Source organism: Triticum urartu, chromosome 1 (genome assembly GCF_003073215.2).
Source record: "Triticum urartu cultivar G1812 chromosome 1, Tu2.1, whole genome shotgun sequence".
NCBI classification, from domain to species: domain Eukaryota; kingdom Viridiplantae; phylum Streptophyta; class Magnoliopsida; order Poales; family Poaceae; genus Triticum; species Triticum urartu.
Genome location: NC_053022.1, coordinates 219,882,722 through 219,901,309, shown reverse-complemented (window position 1 = coordinate 219,901,309; position 18,588 = coordinate 219,882,722).

The window sequence follows — 18,588 nt, the reverse complement described above, 5'->3', positions numbered from 1 at the left end:
ACTCAGGAACCTTTGTATCCTGAAGGCCATCCTAAGAGAATTGAGCAAGATTCTCAGAGAAATAATATAGATGCACCTAGTTCTTCTAAAAAGAAGAAAAAGAAAAATGATAGGACTTTGCATGCTTCTAGTGATCCTATTATTGAAACACCTGAGAATCCATATGATATTTCTATTTCTGATGCTGAAACTCAATCTGGTAATGAACCTGAAACTACTGATAATGCTAATAATAATGTTCATGATGATGCCCAACCTAGTAATGATAATGATATAGAAATTGAACCTGTTGTTGATCTTGATAACGCAGAATCAAAGAATCAACGTTATGATAAGAAAGACTTTGTTGCTAGGAAAATGGTAAAGAAAGAGAGCCTTGGGTTCAGAAACCCATGCCTTTTCCTCCCAAAACATCCAAGAAAAAGGATGACGAGGATTTTGTGCGCTTTGCTGAAATGATTAGACCTATCTTTTTGCATATGCGATTAACTGATATGCTCAAAACCAATCCTTATGCTAAGTACATGAAAGATATTATTACAAATAAAAGAAAGACACTGGAAGCTGAAATTTCCACCATGCTTGCTAATTATACTTTTAAGGGTGGAATACCAAAGAAATATGGAGATCCAAGAGTACCCACTATACCATGCTCCATTAAAAGAAACTATGTTAAAACTGCTTTATGTGATCTTGGAGCCGGTGTTAGTGTTATGCCTCTCTCTTTATATTGTAGACTTGATTTGAATAAGTTGACACCTACTGAAATATCTTTGCAAATGGCTAATAAATCAACTGCTATACCTGTCGGTATTTGTGAGGATGGGCCTGTCGTAGTTGCAAACGTTACTATTTTAACGGACTTTGTTATTCTTGATATTCCCGAGGACGATAGTATGTCTATTATTCTTGGAAGACCCTTTTTGAACACTGCAGGGGCTGTTATTGATTGCACTAAAGGCAATGTCACTTTCCATGTTAATTGTAGTGAGCATACGGTACACTTTCCGAGGAAACAACCTCAAGTTCATAGTATCAACTCTATTGGAAAAATGTCATCGATTATATTTGGAGGTTTTGAATTTCCTCTTCCTACTGTCAAGAAGAAATATGATATTCTTATTATTGGGGATGTGCATATCCCCGTTGAGGTAACATTGTGTTATTCCAAATTTCTCCTGTTCCATGTTATTCGGAATGAGTTCGTTAACACGACTTGATCAACCTTGTTAGTGGGTTCCTTTTGATGATCATGAGATGGATGAAACTAGAAGGCATAACCTTCTGTACCCTCCTTTTACTTTCTATTATTTATATTAAATAAAATAAAAATAAATATTTTTCTGTCTGTTTTCTGATTATCCGTGCAATATAAAAATACCTCGAAAATAAAAGTTCTCCAAATGACCTGAAATTTAAATATGATTTTTTCCAGAATATTTGAGAATATTTGGCACTGAGAACACAGCAGGGGGGTCAACCACCTGCCCACGAGGGTGGAGGGCGCGCCCTACCCCCTGGGAGCGCCCCCTGCCTCGTGGGCCGACGGTGGCCCTCCTCCACTTATTCCTGCACCCACACACTTCATCTTCCTCCCACAAACACGAATATCCAGCTCAAGCACGAGTTCTAGCTCACTTTGTTGCCATTTTCGATCTCCTTGCTCAAAGCACCTGTCACAAAATTGCTTGGGGAGATTGTTCCTTGGTATGTGACTCCTCCATTGGTACAATTAGTTTTTGTTCTAGTGTTTTATTTGTTGCAAATTTTTGTTGCTTAGGTGACCCTGTTCTTGAGCCTGCATGTCAAATTTATATGGTTCCAAGTAGTTTTGATGAATGATATAGGCCCTAGGCACTTGTAGGAGTAGTTGCTATCAATATTATTGAGATTGGTTTACTTTTATTTTGAAGTTACTAAAAATTTCAGAATTTTTCAGAGGAAGAAAAATGCTTAGGAAAATGTTCCAAGGTGGTTCTTCAAGGAAGCAAGGACCCAGGCTTGCAATGCGTGATGCTGATGACGAGCCACCAAGAGACGCTCCAGTGCGTCCTTGTGAATGGCCCTCTGAGAACTTTATGGATCGAGCGGGAATTAAGGAAGAATTCAACGCATATTTGCGTAACGCTGATCTTGTGAGCTTCGAGGAAGAGAAGTGCAGCCAGTATCACAACCTCACCAGTACCTTTGTGAGGAGGTTTGAATTTTCAACTTCAGGTAATTCTCCAACTGTCCCGTTTGATCTGTATGATAAATCTTACACTATGGACTTAGAGGATTTTACCACTGCTTGCAAACTTCCACAATGGGGTAGTATAAGGGATCCTCGCAAATCTGAATTTAGAGATTTTCTTGCTAGCATAATTGTGGGATAATCTAGAGATATTACACAAGCTACCATAGGGAGCATTCACTTTCCTGCTATACATTATTTTGCTCTCTTCATAGGTAGATGTATTAATGGTAAAGATGAGGCATGTCACATGTGTGTCCCCGATCTTAGTATTCTTAGGAGTGCTGTGTTAGGAGACAAATCATATAATTTGGGAGCCATTGTTGCACGTAGGTTGCATCTTAATAGACTTAATGGAGATTTCTTTGGTGGAATTTATGCAACCCGCATAGCTAATTTTCTTGGTATAGCCATATGCGAAGATGATATTGAATTACCTCCTGCTTATCTAGATTTTAATGCTATGGTTCACCACTAGTTTGTCGAGAGGAATGAATCACCTCTCCAGTATCGACTAATCTTTGACAGACGCCATGATGTCCGTATTACTCTCACTGCTCCTGCCTTCTTTTATTATCAGGCAAGAGGAGGATGTACTATTACCAGAGAGGAGGCAGATGAGTACGAAAGGAGAGAGGAGGCCGCTCGTCGCCACGCTGCAGCTCAGCAGGCGATAGCTGCTCCATCGTAGTACGACCCCAGCTACTATTATGGATATCCGCTAGGCCAGCCGTGGCCATAGACCAACTTAGGCCAAGATCCTAAGCTTGGGGGGGGGTATGTATTTCCCACCGACATTACATTTATGTTCACACACTCATTGCTAGATGTCGGTGCTCATACTTTTTGATTGTATCATCCATGCTAGTTTATTTTCCTTTTGATGCTTTCTTCTTGTGTGTTTAATAAACCTTAAGAAAAAACAAAAAAAATTAGTTGTAACTTTTAGTTAGTTTAATTTCCATGCTTGTAGTAGTAATTAAAAAGAAAACCCAAAAAGATTTCCTGTTCTTCTTCTGCTTGTTGGGAGTTTTCCCGTGTAAATAGGTTTATTTCTTTTCTTTTCTTTGGGGGTCGATAGGAGAAGACCATAATTAAAATTGTTGAAGTGGCTCTTATATGCATTATTGTTGATCTGACAAAAGAGCCCATATTGCCTTGTCTTCTCCTTTTTATTGAATGCCTGCAGATTCCAGCTTAGTCCAATGCACGTGCACTATTATTATTATTATTATTATTCACATCATTCGATCGTGTAAGTGAAAGGTCTCGGCGTTCTGGGAACGGGGGTCCCCAGACTTGCCTGCCTGCGGCCTGCGGCGTGGCTCAAAGGGGGGCCCAGCACGACCCATCTTCACCAACACAAACCCAAGACCCTCGCGAGGGGCCAAGCCTCGCGGGGCGGACGACGCGGAGCTTCCTCAGGCACGGCCTCATCAGGCTGGCTCGCGAGGAGGCAGAGAGATCAAGGCGGGGTACCTCACGAGGTGCCCGTGACGCAAGCCATGACGACCAAGGGCGCCAGGCGGGTGCCAGCCCGCGCAGTGTCCTCCTTTCCTCTTTGGTGCAAAGGGGGCAAGCGCGGCTGCGGAGTACCGAGGCATCAGGCAAAGGTTGCCATTTCGGTACAACAAGACCAAGACCAGAAGGACTGCAAGACGGAGGTCATCGTGGAGGCCCAAGACGGCGTCACCACCAGAGCTTTGCGAAGGCGAAGACTACTTTTGTCAGGGTAGCTAGTACTAGCTGTCCCCCTTCAAATTAGCCCGCCATTTTTGGCTCCCTTCCCGCTCGATATTTGGGAAGAGGACCAGGGCCTCTATAAATAGGACCAACCACCCATAGAGCAAAGGGGGTGGGGGTTCTGAAGAGTAGGTTCTTTAGAGAGGGGTTTTGATCAGAGAGAGAGAGAGAGAGAAAGGTGGCTGAACTCCTCCCAGCAGTTCATCGCCCCAGCCAAGAACAGACCCTCGCGAGGCTGTTCTTCCTTGTATTGTTCGTCATCATCAGCCCAAGAGGCAATCCACCACATCACACACTGGAGTAGGGTGTTACACCACAACGGTGGCCCGAACCAGTATTAAACCCTCTGTCTCTTGTGTTGTTCTTTCCATAGCTTAGACCTTAGCGAGGCGGAGGGGTGCAGGTAGGTAGGAAGCGAGATCTCCGCGCGCACCCCAGTGTTCGAACCTCAAGGGTCTGTCGGAACCCAAAATCCGACATTTGGCGCGCCAGGTAGGGGTGCACCGGAGTTCTCTCTTCCGCCACCGCCACGGCCCGCCTCGCGATGAGTAGCGCGTCGCACGCTCCGGCCGCTGGCGCTAGCACGGGGGCCAGGGGGCTCCGAGCCCTGGCCTCAGCCCTGCAACGGGTACGGTGGCCAGACTAGCTCAAGCCTACAACGCCGCCGCGCTACGGCGGCGTGACAGATCCGCTGGCCTTCTTGCTGGCGAGTGAGGAGGCCCTCCTCGAAGCCGGAGATGATGATAGGGTCGAGGCCAACTGGCTCCCCATGGACCTCACCGGCGCTCCGCGCACATGGCTGATCCACCCGCCGGCGGCCTCCGTGGCCTCTCGGGAAGAGCCCCGCAACCTCTTCCCCGCCCATCGCGCTACACCAACACCCCCGGTCATCGCGGCCCTCCTGGGCGGCTCACAGGCGCCGCCTACAAGTCACCACGTCAAGCCGTTCATCCACCGGGTCAGCGCCACTTCCATGCGGCTGGGGGCTCCCCTGGACCGGGCAGCGCCCGAGACCGGCCTGACCTTCAGCTCGGAGGACCACCCCTCCAACTCGGCCTGCTCGAGTGCGCTCCCCATGCTGTGCACCCCCACCATCTGCCAGGTGGTCGTCACCAGAACCCTCATTGATGGCGGTGCGGGCCTCAGCATGCTCTCGGTCGAGGCCTTCAACCTCCTCTGCATACCCCTGGAACGGCTGCAACCCAGCCGGCCCTTCTCAGGCGTTGGGGGTGGATCGTCCAGCTCCTTGGGGCACATCCGGCTCCCAATGACCTTCGGCACCTACAACAACTTCCGCACGGAGCTGGTCGACTTCGACATCGCCCCCATCGGCCTCCCCTACAACTCCATCCTCGGCTACCCAGCGCTGGCCCAGTTCATGGACGCGACACACCCGGCGTACAACCTCATGAAGATGCCCGGGAGCAGTGGTGTCCTCACCGTGCACGGGGACACCGGGGACGCGCTACGGGTGCTCAAGCTTGCCTTCCAGACGGCGGCGTCGGCACAGCCCGCCGACTTGGAGACCCCCGAGCCCAAGGGGGCTGCACCCGCCAAGAAGAAACAGTTGTTCACCCAAGACAAGGCAGAAACCAAGCAGATACCCGTCGATGAGGACGGGTCCACCAACGCCACTTTCACCATAGGCGCCCACCTCAAACCCGAGCAAGAGGAAGCCCTGGTCGGGTTCCTGCGCGCAAACAAGAAGATATTCGCTTGGGAGCCTGACCAGTTGGTAGGGATCCCTAGGAGTGTAATCGAGCATCACCTCAACGTGTGCCCCAACGTGCGCCCTGTGAAGCAGAAGGCCAGGCGGCAGTCCACAGAAAAGCAGGCCTTCATCGTTCAAGAGACCCACAAATTAGAAGCCGCTGGGGTCATTCGCGAGGTCCGATACCCGGATTGGTTGGCCAACCCTGTCGTTGTGCCAAAGAAGGGAGGGAAGGAGCGCATGTGTGTCGACTTCACCAACCTCAACAAAGCATGCCCGCAAGATCCGTTCCCGCTCCCCCGCATCGACCAGATCGTCGATTCCACTGCGGAATGCGACCTTTTATGCTTCTTGGATGCCTTCTCTGGGTATCACCAGATCAAGATGGCGGTAGAAGACGTCGAGAAGACAGCTTTCCTAACCCCGTGTGGGGTGTACTGCTACACATGCATGCCATTCGGGCTGCGTAACGCAGGGGCGACCTTTGAGCGGCTGATGCACATCACCTTGGGCCTGCAGCTCGGGAGGAATGTTGAAGCTTACGTCAATGACATTGTGGTAAAATATCGGGAGGCCAGGACCTTGATACAAGACCTGGAGGAAACCTTCGCGAGCCTCAACACAGTGAACCTACGGCTCAACCCAGAGAAGTGTGTGTTCGGAGTCTCCTCGGGCAAGCTCTTGGGTTTCCTCGTGTCCCACCGAGGCATCGAGGCTAACCCGGAAAAGGTCAAGGTGGTGGAAGACATGAGCCCGCCAAAGACCCTCAGAGAAATGCAGAAGCTCACGGGGCGCGTGACCGCGCTAGGGCGCTTCATCTCCAAGTTGGGGGAACGACCGCTGCCCTTCTTCCAGCTAATGAAGAAAAAGGGGCCCTTCGAGTGGACTGAAGAGGCCGACAAGGCGTTCCAGGATCTCAAGAGGTACCTGACCAGCCCACCGGTCATGGTGGCTCCGCGCCCTCGAGAGCCCCTGGTGCTTTACCTCGCCGCCACTCCCTACTCCGCCAGCGCAGCCTTGGTGGCAGTCAGAGAGGAGTGTCGAATCAAAACTGCGGCAGCAACCCGGGACAAGGCAGAACAGGAATAGGGAAGGCCCACAGAAACCGCCACCGCGGCTGAGGAGGACCAGCCGCCGCAGAGGGGCGCATCGGAGGTGGAAGAGGCCCCTCTCCCAGATGGCCAGTCTCAGGAGGCCTCATTGCCTCAAGAGGCGCCATGGTCTCCGAAGGGAGCCACCAGCACTGACGCACTCCACCTCGTTGAGCACCCAGTGTACTTCGTCAGCACGGTGTTGCGGGATGCAAGGGCACGGTACCCCATGCCTCAGAAACTCCTCCGCGCGCTACTGGTGGCCTCGCGCAAGTTGCGGCACTATTTTCAGGGTCACCCCATCAAGGTCGTCTCGTCATACCCCCTGGAGAGAGTGCTCAGGAGTCCTAACTCAGCTGGAAGGGTCGCTGAGTGGAACATAGAACTGCAAGCGTTTCAGCTCGAATTCAGTATGACCAGGGTCATCAAGGGAGCAGCGTTGGCAGATTTTGTGGCAGAATGGACAGAGGCACCAGGCCTCAAGGCCAACAAGGATCGGTCCCTCTCCCCGGGAAGCGAGGCGCCGGGAGGCTGGGTTATGTACTTTGATGGGGCGTTCTCCTGGCATGGCGCTCGGGCTGGGGCGGTGCTTATATCGCCCACTCAGGACAAGCTCTACTACGCTGTACAGCTCTGTTTCCAGCAAGGTGAAAAGGTCTCCAACAACATAGCAAACTATGAAGGCTTAATAGCAGGCTTGAAGGCCACAGCTGCCCTGGGAGTGAAACGCCTCACCATCAAGGGAGATTCGCAGCTCCTTGTCAATTTCTCCAACAAGGTGTACGAGACGAAAGATGAACACATGGAAGCCTACCTCGCGGAGGTCCGCAGGATGGAGAAGCAGTTCTGGGGGTTGGAGTTGCAACATGTGCCCCGTGGCACCAATCAGGAGGCCGACGACATCGCCAAACGGGCGTCCAGGCGGTTACCTCAGGAGCCTGGCGTTTTCGAGGAGCGGCTCTTCAAGCCCTCAGCCCTGCCATCATTGTCAAACACGGCTCAGCCTCGGGAGGAGCTCCCCCAGCCACCTGCCTCAGGAGCTCCGGCTTGTGGCCCAGCCTTAGGAGCATGCCTGCTCCTGACGATGGAACCTCAGGAGGGCTGGATCACGGAGCTCTGGAGTTACTTAACGCAAGGGACCCTGCCGGAGAAGGAGGAGGAAGCGGAGCGAGTGGCACGCCAGGCCACGGCATACTGCATCAAGGATGGGGAGCTCTATCGGAAGCGACCAAACGATGTATCCCTGCGCTGCATCTCCAGGTTGCAAGGGAAGGAACTGCTAGAAGATATACATGGCGGAGACCGTGGACATCATTCATCGTCACGGACCCTCGTCGGCAAGGCGTTCCGCAGTGGGTTTTATTGGCCCACCAAGCTCAATGATGCCGTCGAACTAGTGAAAGCTTGTGAGGCCTGCCAGTTCCACGCCAAGCAGATCCATCAGCCAGCAGGAGACCTGCAGACTATACCCCTTTCGTGGCCATTCGCAGTCTGGGGGCTGGACATCTTGGGCCCGTTTCCTCGAGCGCTAGGGGGCTACCGCTACCTCTACGTCGCCGTGGACAAGTTCACCAAGTGGGCTTAAGTAGAGGCTGTCCGCACCATTCCCACGGGTTCCGCGGTCAAGTTCATCAAGGGCATCGTGAGCAGGTTCGGGGTGCCGAACCGCATCATCACGGACAACGGTTCACAGTTCACCAGTAACCTCTTCAAAACATACTGTGCTAACCTTGGAACGCAGATATGCTACGCTTCGGTGGCGCACCCCTGAAGCAACGGCCAGGCCGAGCGAGCCAACGCAGAGGTCCTGAGGGGCCTCAAGACCAAGACGTTCAAGAAGAAGCTGGAGGCCTGTGTCAGAGGTTGGTACGACGAGCTTCAGTCCGTGTTGTGGTCCATCCGCACAACCGCGACCAAGCCGACTGGAGAGACCCCGTTCTCCCTGGTCTACGGAGCCGAAGCGGTCCTCCCTCATGAGGTCAGACATCGCTCCGCGCGGGTCCTGGCGTTCGATGAGGTGCAGCAAGACGCCATGCGGGGGATGGACCTCGTGCTAGGGGAGGAACGTCGCCGAGAAGCCGCGCTGCGTGCGGCGAGGTACCAACAAGCACTGCGGCGATATCACTGCCGCAACATCCGCCCCTGAACTCTTGAGGTAGGAGACCTCGTGCTCAGGCGGGTTCTCTCCAGGGAGGGGCTGCACAAGCTCTCTCCCATGTGGGAGGGCCCGTTCAAAGTTGTTCATGTTTCCAGGCCCGGCTCCGCACGCTTGGAGACTCAGGAGGGGGTGCCGGTCCAGAACGCATGGAACATCCAGCACCTCCGGAGGTTCTACCCCTAAGAAGGCCCAGAGCCTGTGAAGAAGGTGAATGCCTGTGAAGCTGTCGCGTTTTGGAAAAGGCCCAGAGCCTATGAAGCTGTCGCGTTTTGGAAAAGGCCCGGAGCCTGTGAAGAAGGCGAATGCCTGTGAAGCTGTCGCGTTTTGGAAAAGGCCCAGAGCCTGTGAAGAAGGAGAATGCCTGTGAAGCTCTCGCGTTTTGGAAAAGGCCCAGAGCCTGTGAAGAAGGCAAATGCCTGTGAAGCTGTCGCGTTTTGGAAAAGGCCCAGAGCCTATGAAGAAGGCGAATGCCTGTGAAGCTATCGCGTTTTGGAAAAGGCCCAGAGCCTATGAAGAAGGCGAATGCCTGTGAAGCTGTCATGTTTTGGAAAAGGCCCGGAGCCTGTGAAGAAGGCGAATGCCTGTGAAGCTGTCGCGTTTTCGAAAAGGCCCGGAGCCTGTGAAGAAGGCCAACGCTTGTGAAGCTCGCCGCCCATGACACTCTCACGTAATAATGAGTTGGGGCTATACACGCCCCAGAGTCTCAGGAGCGCCGGCCTCAGGCCCTGGGGCTCCCTCCAACGCCTAGTGGCAACACTTAGCTCCGCGCTGGTGAGAAGACGTCGAAGACTAGATTAGGTGCCGGACTCGGCTTTTCATTTGCTTTCCGCAGTTGGCTTGTTCTTTCTTGTTCGAAGTTTTATTGAAGTTGTTGCCGTCTTTGGCTTGTGGTTCTTCGACTTTTCACCCTCCTGCCTCGATTTCTCTTGTGCAACTCCTCGCGAGGGGGGTGGCAGCCGAGCGCCCTCGCGAGTGTTCCTATCCTAGTCATTCAAAGGGTTCGCGACCTAGGCCCATTACAGGAGCACCCCTCCAGTCCGTGCCCCACGGGCACCGCGACGCGAACACAGGGCCTGGGTCGGTCGCCCTCCCACGGCTGGGGCCGGGAACTATCCGCACGCGGGCACATAGCCGGAAGGCATGATAACGGAAGCAAAACGGTGATTAACAGCAATAACCCAAACACGCCCCCGCGGGGCTCCACACTACTGTCTTTTTGCGCAGGGAAAGGGAAAAGAAAAGAACAAATCAGGCGCGGCTCGCCTCACACTGGCCTGCAGGAAAGACTCGAGCTGCCTCCGGGGCTCAGCAGACTCCCTCTCGCGCTTCACTAGGGCGCGACGGCGGGCGGACGCACTACCACCTCCCAAGCAGATACGACGGTGTGGAGGCTGATTGCCGCCACCGCTAGAGGAGTCGCCGCCTGAAAAAGAACCGGAGAAGCTTGGGGAACCCTGAGCGCCGCCGGTCACACGAGCGCTGTCTTCCCCATCGTCGCCAGAGCTGGGTTCCCAGCCACGGTCGTCGTCCTCGGGGCAGCACCCTGCGCGGCGACCATCTTCCCCAAACACCCTCACATAGAGGGTGGCATCACCGTCAAACTTGAAGTGCAGGGTGCACCGACGGCCCAGGCCACGCGCGCGGGCAAACGTCTGCCAACCATGGGCCAGGGCCAGGCTCCCGGCTGCGGAGACCTCAAGTGAAACCCATGAGGCCCGGCTGCAGCAGCCGTCGGCCTGAAGCCAGAGGCCGCCTAGGGCGCCGGCCGGGAGCTCGCCAAGGAGGAAGCGGGGAAGTGGAAGCCGGGTGCTAGCCGACTCCGCCGACCACACGACGAACTCCGGTAGCACCTCAGCTGCACGAAAGCGCGGCATAGGGGGACGTGCAGCCGGAGCGCGCCCCCCAGCCGCAGCAATCCGCCCGTCGCTATGCAGAAAATCGCCTCCACGGCCGCAGGGAGCTGCCGTGGTGGCCACATGATGTTTGCGAGGGCGCCCTCGGCCGCGCTTGGGCAGGGGAGAGGCGGGCTCAACCTAGCGAGCCTTCCCCTTCTCTGCGGCCGAGAACCTCTTCGACGGGGCCATGAAGAAGAAGGAGGAGCAAGGGGAGATGAACTGGAAGGGCACGCGCCGATCGGTACTTATAGCTGGCCAGGGCCAACCGACGGCCCCCACGATCGCAGGTAATTATGACCCGCTTTGCATGCAGGGACTTGTCCAATCTGTGCAGTTGCTGAGGCGCCATGGGGAAGTGGAGACGCCCACCTCCAATCAACCGCCACGCGGCGCCCAAGGCCGCAGGCTGTTAGGGCACATGGCGCTTCTCTCTTGCCCTTCCGCCTCCCTGCACGGCCAAGTCCGGGCGTGCCTTGGGTCCGGGGGCTACTGTCGGCGTTCTGGGAACGGGGGTCCCAAGACTTGCCTGCCTGTGGCGTGGCTCAAAGGGGGGCCCAACACGGCCCATCTTCACCAACACAAACCCAAGACCCTCGCGAGGGGCCAAACCTCGCGGGGCGGACGACGCGGAGCTTCCTCAGGCACGGCCTCATCAGGCTGGCTCGCGAGGAGGCAGAGAGATCAAGGCGGGGTACCTCATGAGATGCCCGTGACGCAAGCCATGACGACCAAGGGCGCCAGGCGGGTGCCAGCCCGCGCAGTGTCCTCCTTTCCTCTTTGGTGCAAAGGGGGCAAGCGCAGCCGCGGAGTACCGAGGCATCAGGCAAAGGTTACCATTTCGGTGCAACAAGACCAAGACCAGAAGGACTGCAAGATGGGGGTCATCGTGGAGCCCAAGACGGCGTCACCACCATAGCTTTGCACAGGCGAAGACTACTTTTGTCAGGGTAGCTAGTACTAGCTATCCCCCTTCAAATTAGCCTGCCATTGTTGGCTCCCTTCCCGCTCGATATTTGGGAAGAGGACCAGGGCCTCTATAAATAGGACCAGCCACCCACAGAGCAAAGGGGGTGGGGGTTCTGAAGAGTAGGTTCTTTAGAGAGGGGTTTCGATCAGAGAGAGAGAGAGAAAGGTGGCTGAACTCCTCCCAGCAGTTCATCTCCCCAGCCAAGAACAGACCCTCGCGAGGCTGTTCTTCCTTGTATTGTTCATCATCATTAGCCCAAGAGGCAATCCACCACACCACACACTGGAGTAGGGTGTTACACCACAACGGTGGCCCGAACCAGTATAAACCCTGTGTCTCTTGTGTTGTTCTTTCCATAGCTTATACCTTAGCGAGGTGGAGGGGTGCAGGTAGGTAGGAAGAGAGATCTCCGCGCGCACCCTAGTGTTCGAACCTCAAGGGTCTGCCGGAACCCGAAATCCGACAAAAGGCAATTATGATGTTATATGATGGACTGGCTGAGATGAGAAAAGCTGGTTTGAATTCGACCTCTTTTGTTTTTGTAAATATGATTAGTTCATCGTTCCTGATTCAGCCTATTATGAATAAACATGTTTGCAATGACAACTAGAGATCATAGTTTCTTATGCGATGCTTGATTAGCTATGAGTTATAATGGTTTACCTTGCGTGCCAACATGCTATTAAAATGGTTATGATGTGGTATGATAGGGTGGTATCCTCCTCTGAATGATTTAAGTGACTTGACTTGGCACATTTTCACACATGTAGTTGAAACAAAATCAACATAGCCTTCACGATATTTATGTTCATGGTGGATTATATCCTACTCATGCTTGCATTCGATGTTGATTAATTTAATGCATCTTCATGAGTGTTGTCGCTCTCTAGCTGGTCGCTTCCCAGTCTTTTGCTAGCCTTCACCTGTACTAAGCGGGAATACTGCTTGTGCATCCAAACTCCTTAAACCCCAAAGTTATTCCACATGAGTCCACTATACCTACCTATATACGGTATCTACCTGTCGTTCCAAGTAAATTTGTATGTGCCAAACTCTAAACCTTCAAATAAATATCCTGTATTGTATGCGCGAATAGCTCATGTATCAACTAGGGTTGTTCGTATCTTCCATGTTAGGCGGGTTATTCTCAAGAGGAGTGGACTCCGCTCCTCACTCATGAGATAAATGGCTGGTCACCGGGATGCCCAGTCCCATGCTTTATGCAAACTAAATCAAAATAATTGCAAACAAAACTCCCCCTGGGACTCTTGTTAGTTGGAGGCACTCGTTGTTTCGAGCAAGCCATGGATTGATGTTTGTTGGTGGAAGGGGGAGTATAAACTTTACCATTCTGTTTGGGAACCGCCTATAATGTGTGTAGCATGGAAGATATCGCCATCTCTTGGTTGTTATGTTGACAATGAAAGTATACCGCTCAAAATATTATTCACCTCTATTTCAAAACCGAGCTCTAGCACCTCTACAAATCCCTGCTTCCCTCTGTGAAGGGCCTATCTATTTACTTTTATGCTGAGTCATCATCCTCTTATTAAAAAGCACCAGTTGGAGAGCACCGCTGTCATTTGCATTCATTACTGTTAGTTTACATTGAGTATGACTTGACTGGATCTCTTTTACCATGAATTACAATGTCTATTCAGTCCTTGGTCTTTAAAGGTGCTCTGCAATTATGTTTTGTGGTCTCAGAAAGGGCTAGCGAGATACCATCTTGTTATATCATATTATGATTGTTTTGAGAAAGTGTTGTCATCCGAGATTTATTATTATTGATCGCTAGTTGATTATGCTATTGATATGAGTAAACTTGAGATCTATGCGTTATTGTGAATGTGGTTAGTTATAATCTTTGCTGAAAACTTGAATGCTGGCTTTACATATTTACAACAACAAGAGCAAACAGAGTTTGTAAAAGTTTTTCTTTATCACTTTTAGTTTGTCAACTGAATTGCTTGAGGATAAGCAAAGGTTTAAGCTTGGGGGAGTTGATACGTCTCCAACATATCTACTTTTCCAAACACTTTTGCCCTTGTTTTGGACTCTAACTTGCATGATTTGAATGGAACTAACCCGGACTGACGCTGCTTTCAGCAGAATTACCATGGTGTTATTTATGTGCAGGAGCAAACGTTCTCGGAATGACCTGAAACTTCACGGAGCCACTTTTCATAAAATAAGAAAAATACCTGCAAAAGATGAAGGCCAGGGGGCCCACCTCCTCTCCATGAGGGTGGGGGGCGCCTACCCCCTAGGGCGCGCCCCCTACCTCGTGGGCCCCCTGTTGACTCTCCGACTCCAACTCCAACTCTATATATTGAGTTCCGGGGAGAAAAAAATCAGGGAGAAGGAATCATCGCGTTTTACGATACGGAGCCGCCGCCAAGCCCTAAAACCTCCCGGGAGGGCTGATCTGGAGTCCGTTCGGGGCTCCGGAGAGGGGAATCCGTCGCCATCGTCATCATCAACCATCCTCCATCACCAATTTCATGATGCTCACCGCCGTGCGTGAGTAATTCCATCGTAGGCTTGCTGGACGGTGATGGGTTGGATGGGAGCTATCGTGTAATCGAGTTAGTTTTGTTAGGGTTTGATCCCTAGTGTCCACTATGTTCTGAGATTGATGTTGCTATGACTTTGCTATGCTTAATGCTTGTCACTAGGGCCCGAGTGCCATGATTTCAGATCTGAACCTATTATGTTTTGATCAATATATGAGCGTTCTTGATCCTATCTTGCAAGTCTATTGTCACCTATTATGTGTTATGATCCGTTAACCCCAAAGTGACAATAATCGGGATACTTACCGGTGATGACCGTAGTTTGAGGAGTTCATGTATTCACCATGTGTTAATGCTTTGTTCCGGTACTCTATTAAAAGGAGGCCTTAATATCCCTTAGTTTCCGTAAGGACCCCGCTGCCACGGGAGGGTAGGACAAAAGATGTTATGCAAGTTCTTTTCCATAAGCACGTATGACTATATTCGGAATACATGCCTACATTACATTGACGAACTGGAGCTAGTTCTGTGTCACCCTAGGTTATGACTGTTACATGATGAACCGCATCCGGCATAATTCTCCATCACGGATCCATTGCCTACGAGCTTTCCATATATTGTTCTTCGCTTATTTACTTTTCCGTTGCTATTGCTATCATCACTACAAAATACCAAAAACATTACTTTTACTACTGTTACCTTTTGTTACCGTTATCACTACTATCATATTACTTTGCTACTAAATACTTTGCTGCAGATATTAAGTTTCCAGGTGTGGTTGAATTGACAACTCAGCTGCTAATAGTTGAGAATATTCTTTGGCTGCCCTTGTGTCGAATCAATAAATTTGGGTTTAATACTCTACCCTCGAAAACTGTTGTGATCCCCTATACTTGTCAGTTATCAAGACACCACGTGATGATCGGGTGTGATAAGCTCTACGTCCATCTACAACGGGTGCAAGCCAGTTTTGCACACACAGAATACTCGGGTTAAACTTGACGAGCCTGGCATATGCAGATATGGCCTCGGAACACTAAGACCGAAAGGTCGAGCGTGAATCATATAGTAGATATGATCAACATTGAAAACTACTCCATTTCACGTGATGATCGGTTATGGTTTAGTTGATATGGATCACGTGATCACTCAGATGATTAGAGGGATGTCTATCTAAGTGGGAGTTCTTAAGTAATATGATTAATTGAACTTAAATTTATCGTGAACTTAGTACCTGATAGTATGTTTTCTTATCTATGTTGTTGTAGATAGATGGACCGTGCTGTTGTTCCGTTGAATTTTAATGCATTCTTTGAGAAAGCAAAGTTGAAAGATGATGGTAGCAATTACACGGACTGGGTCCTTAACTTGAGAATTATCCTCATTGCTGCACAGAAGAATTACGTCCTGGAAGCACCGCTGGGTGCCAGGCCTGCTGCAGATGCTGCTGACAACGTTAAGAACGTTTGGCAGAGTAAAGCTGATGACTACTCGATAGTTCAGTGTGCCATGCTTTACGGCTTAGAACCGGGACTTCAACGACGTTTTGAACGTCATGGAGCATATGAGATGTTCCAGGAGTTGAAGTTAATATTTCAAGCAAATGCCCGGATTGAGAGATATGAAGTCTCCAATAAGTTCTATAGCTGCAAGATGAAGGAGAATAGTTCTGTCAGTGAGCATATACTCAAAATGTCTAGGTATCATAATCACTTGACTCAACTGGGAGTTAATCTGCCTGTTGATAGTGTCATTGATAGAGTTCTTCAATCATTGCCACCAAGCTACAAAAGCTTCGTGATGAACTATAATATGCAAGGGATGAATAAGACTATTCCTGAGCTCTTCGCGATGCTAAAGGTTGTGTAGGTAGAAATCAAGAAGGAGCATCAAGTGTTGATGGTCAATAAGACCACCAGTTTCAAGAAAAGGGGCAAACGGAAAAAGAAGGGGAACTTCAAGAAGAACGACAAACAAGTTGCTGCTCAGGAGAAGAAACCCAAGTCTGGACCTAAGCCTGAGACCGAGTGCTTCTACTGCAAACAGACTGGTCACTGGAAGCGAAACTGCCCCAAGTATTTGGCGGATAAGAAGGATGGCAAGGTAAACAAAGGTATATGTGATATACATGTTATTGATGTGTACCTCACCAGAGCTCGCAGTAGCACCTGGGTATTTGATACTAGTTCTGTTGCTAATATTTGGAACTCGAAACAGGGACTATGGATTAAGCGAGACTGGCTAAGGACGAGGTGACGATGCGTGTAGGAAATGGTTCCAAAGTCGATGTGATCGCCGTCGGCACGCTACCTCTACATCTACCTTCGGGATTAGTTTTAGACCTAAATAATTGTTATTTGGTGCCAGCGTTAAGCATGAACATTATATCTGGATCTTGTTTCACGCGAGACGGTTATTCATTTAAATCAAAAAATAATGGTTGTTCTATTTACGCGAGTAATATCTTTTATGGTCATGCACCCTTAAAGAGTGGTCTATTCTTGTTGACTCTCGATAGTAGTGATACACATATTCATAATGTTGAAGCCAAAAGATGCAGAGTTGATAATGATAGTGCAACTTATTTGTGGCACTGCCGTTTGGGTCATATTGGTATAAAACGCATGAAGAAACTCCATACTGATGGACTTTTGGAATCACTTGATTATGAATCACTTGGTACTTGCGAACCATGCCTTATGGGCAAGATGACTAAAATGCCGTTCTCCGGAACTATGGAGCGAGCAATAGATTTGTTGGAAATCATACATACTGATGTATGTGGTCCGATGAATATTGAGGCTCGCGGCGAGTATCGTTATTTTCTCACCTTCACAGATGATTTGAGTAGATATGGGTATATCTACTTAATGAAACATAAGTCTGAAATGTTTGAAAAGTTCAAAGAATTTCAGAGTCAAGTGGAAATCATCGTAAAAAAAAATAAAGTTTCTGCGATCTGGTCGTGGAGGAGAATATTTGAGTTACAAGTTTGGCCTACATTTGAAACAATGTGGAATAATTTCGCAACTCACGCCACCCAGAACACCACAGCGTAATGGTGTGTCCGAACATCGTAATCGTACTTTACTATATATGGTGCGATCTATGATGTCTCTTACTGATTACCGCTGTCATTTTGGGGTTATGCTTTAGAGACGGCTGCATTCACGTTAAATAGGGCACCATCAAAATCCATTGAGACGACGCCTTATGAAGTATGGTTTGGCAAGAAACCAAAGTTGTCGTTTCATAAAGTTTGGGGCTGTGATGCTTATGTGAAAAAGCTTCAACCTGATAAGCTCGAACCCAAATCGAAGAAATGTGTCTTCATAGGATACCCAAAGGAAACTATTGGGTACACCTTCTATCACAGATCCGAAGGCAAGATATTCATTGCTAAGAATGGATCCTTTCTAGAGAAGGAGTTTCCCTCGAAAGAAGTGAGTGGGAGGAAAGTAGAACTTGATGAGGTAACTGTATCTACTCCCTTATTGGAAAGTAGTTCACCACAGAAACCGGTTCCTGTGACATCTACACCAATTAGTGAGGAAGCTAATGATGATGATCATGAAACTTCAGATGAAGTTACTACCAAACCTCGTAGGTCAACCAGAGCAAGATCCGCACTAGAGTGGTACGGTAATCCAGTTCTGGAGGTCATGTTACTTGACCATGACGAACCTACGAACTATGAGGAAGCGATGATGATCCCAGATTCCGCAAAATGGCTTGAAGCCATGAAATGTGAGATGGGATCCATGTATGAGAACAAAGTGTGGACTTTGGTTGACTTGCCCGATGATCGGCAAGCCATCGAGAATAAATGGATCTTCAAGAAGAAGACAGACGCTGACGGTAATGTTACTATCTACAAAGCTTGACTTGTTGCGAAAGGTTTTCGACAAGTTCAAGGAGTTGACTACGATGAGACCTTCTCACCCGTAGCGATGCTTAAGTCCGTCCGAATCATGTTAGCAATTGCCGCATTTTATGATTATGAAATTTGGCAAATGGATGTAAAGACTGCATTCCTGAATGGATTTCTGGAAGCAGAGTTGTATACGATGCAACCTGAAGGTTTTATCGATCCAAAGGGAGCTAACAAAGTGTGCAAGCTCTAGCGATCCTTTTATGGACTGGTGCAAGCCTCTCGGAGTTGGAATAAACATTTTGATAGTGTGATCAAAGCATATGGTTTTATACAGACTTTTGGAGACGCCTGTATTTACAAGAAAGTGAGTGGAAGCTCTGTAGCATTTCTAATATTATAT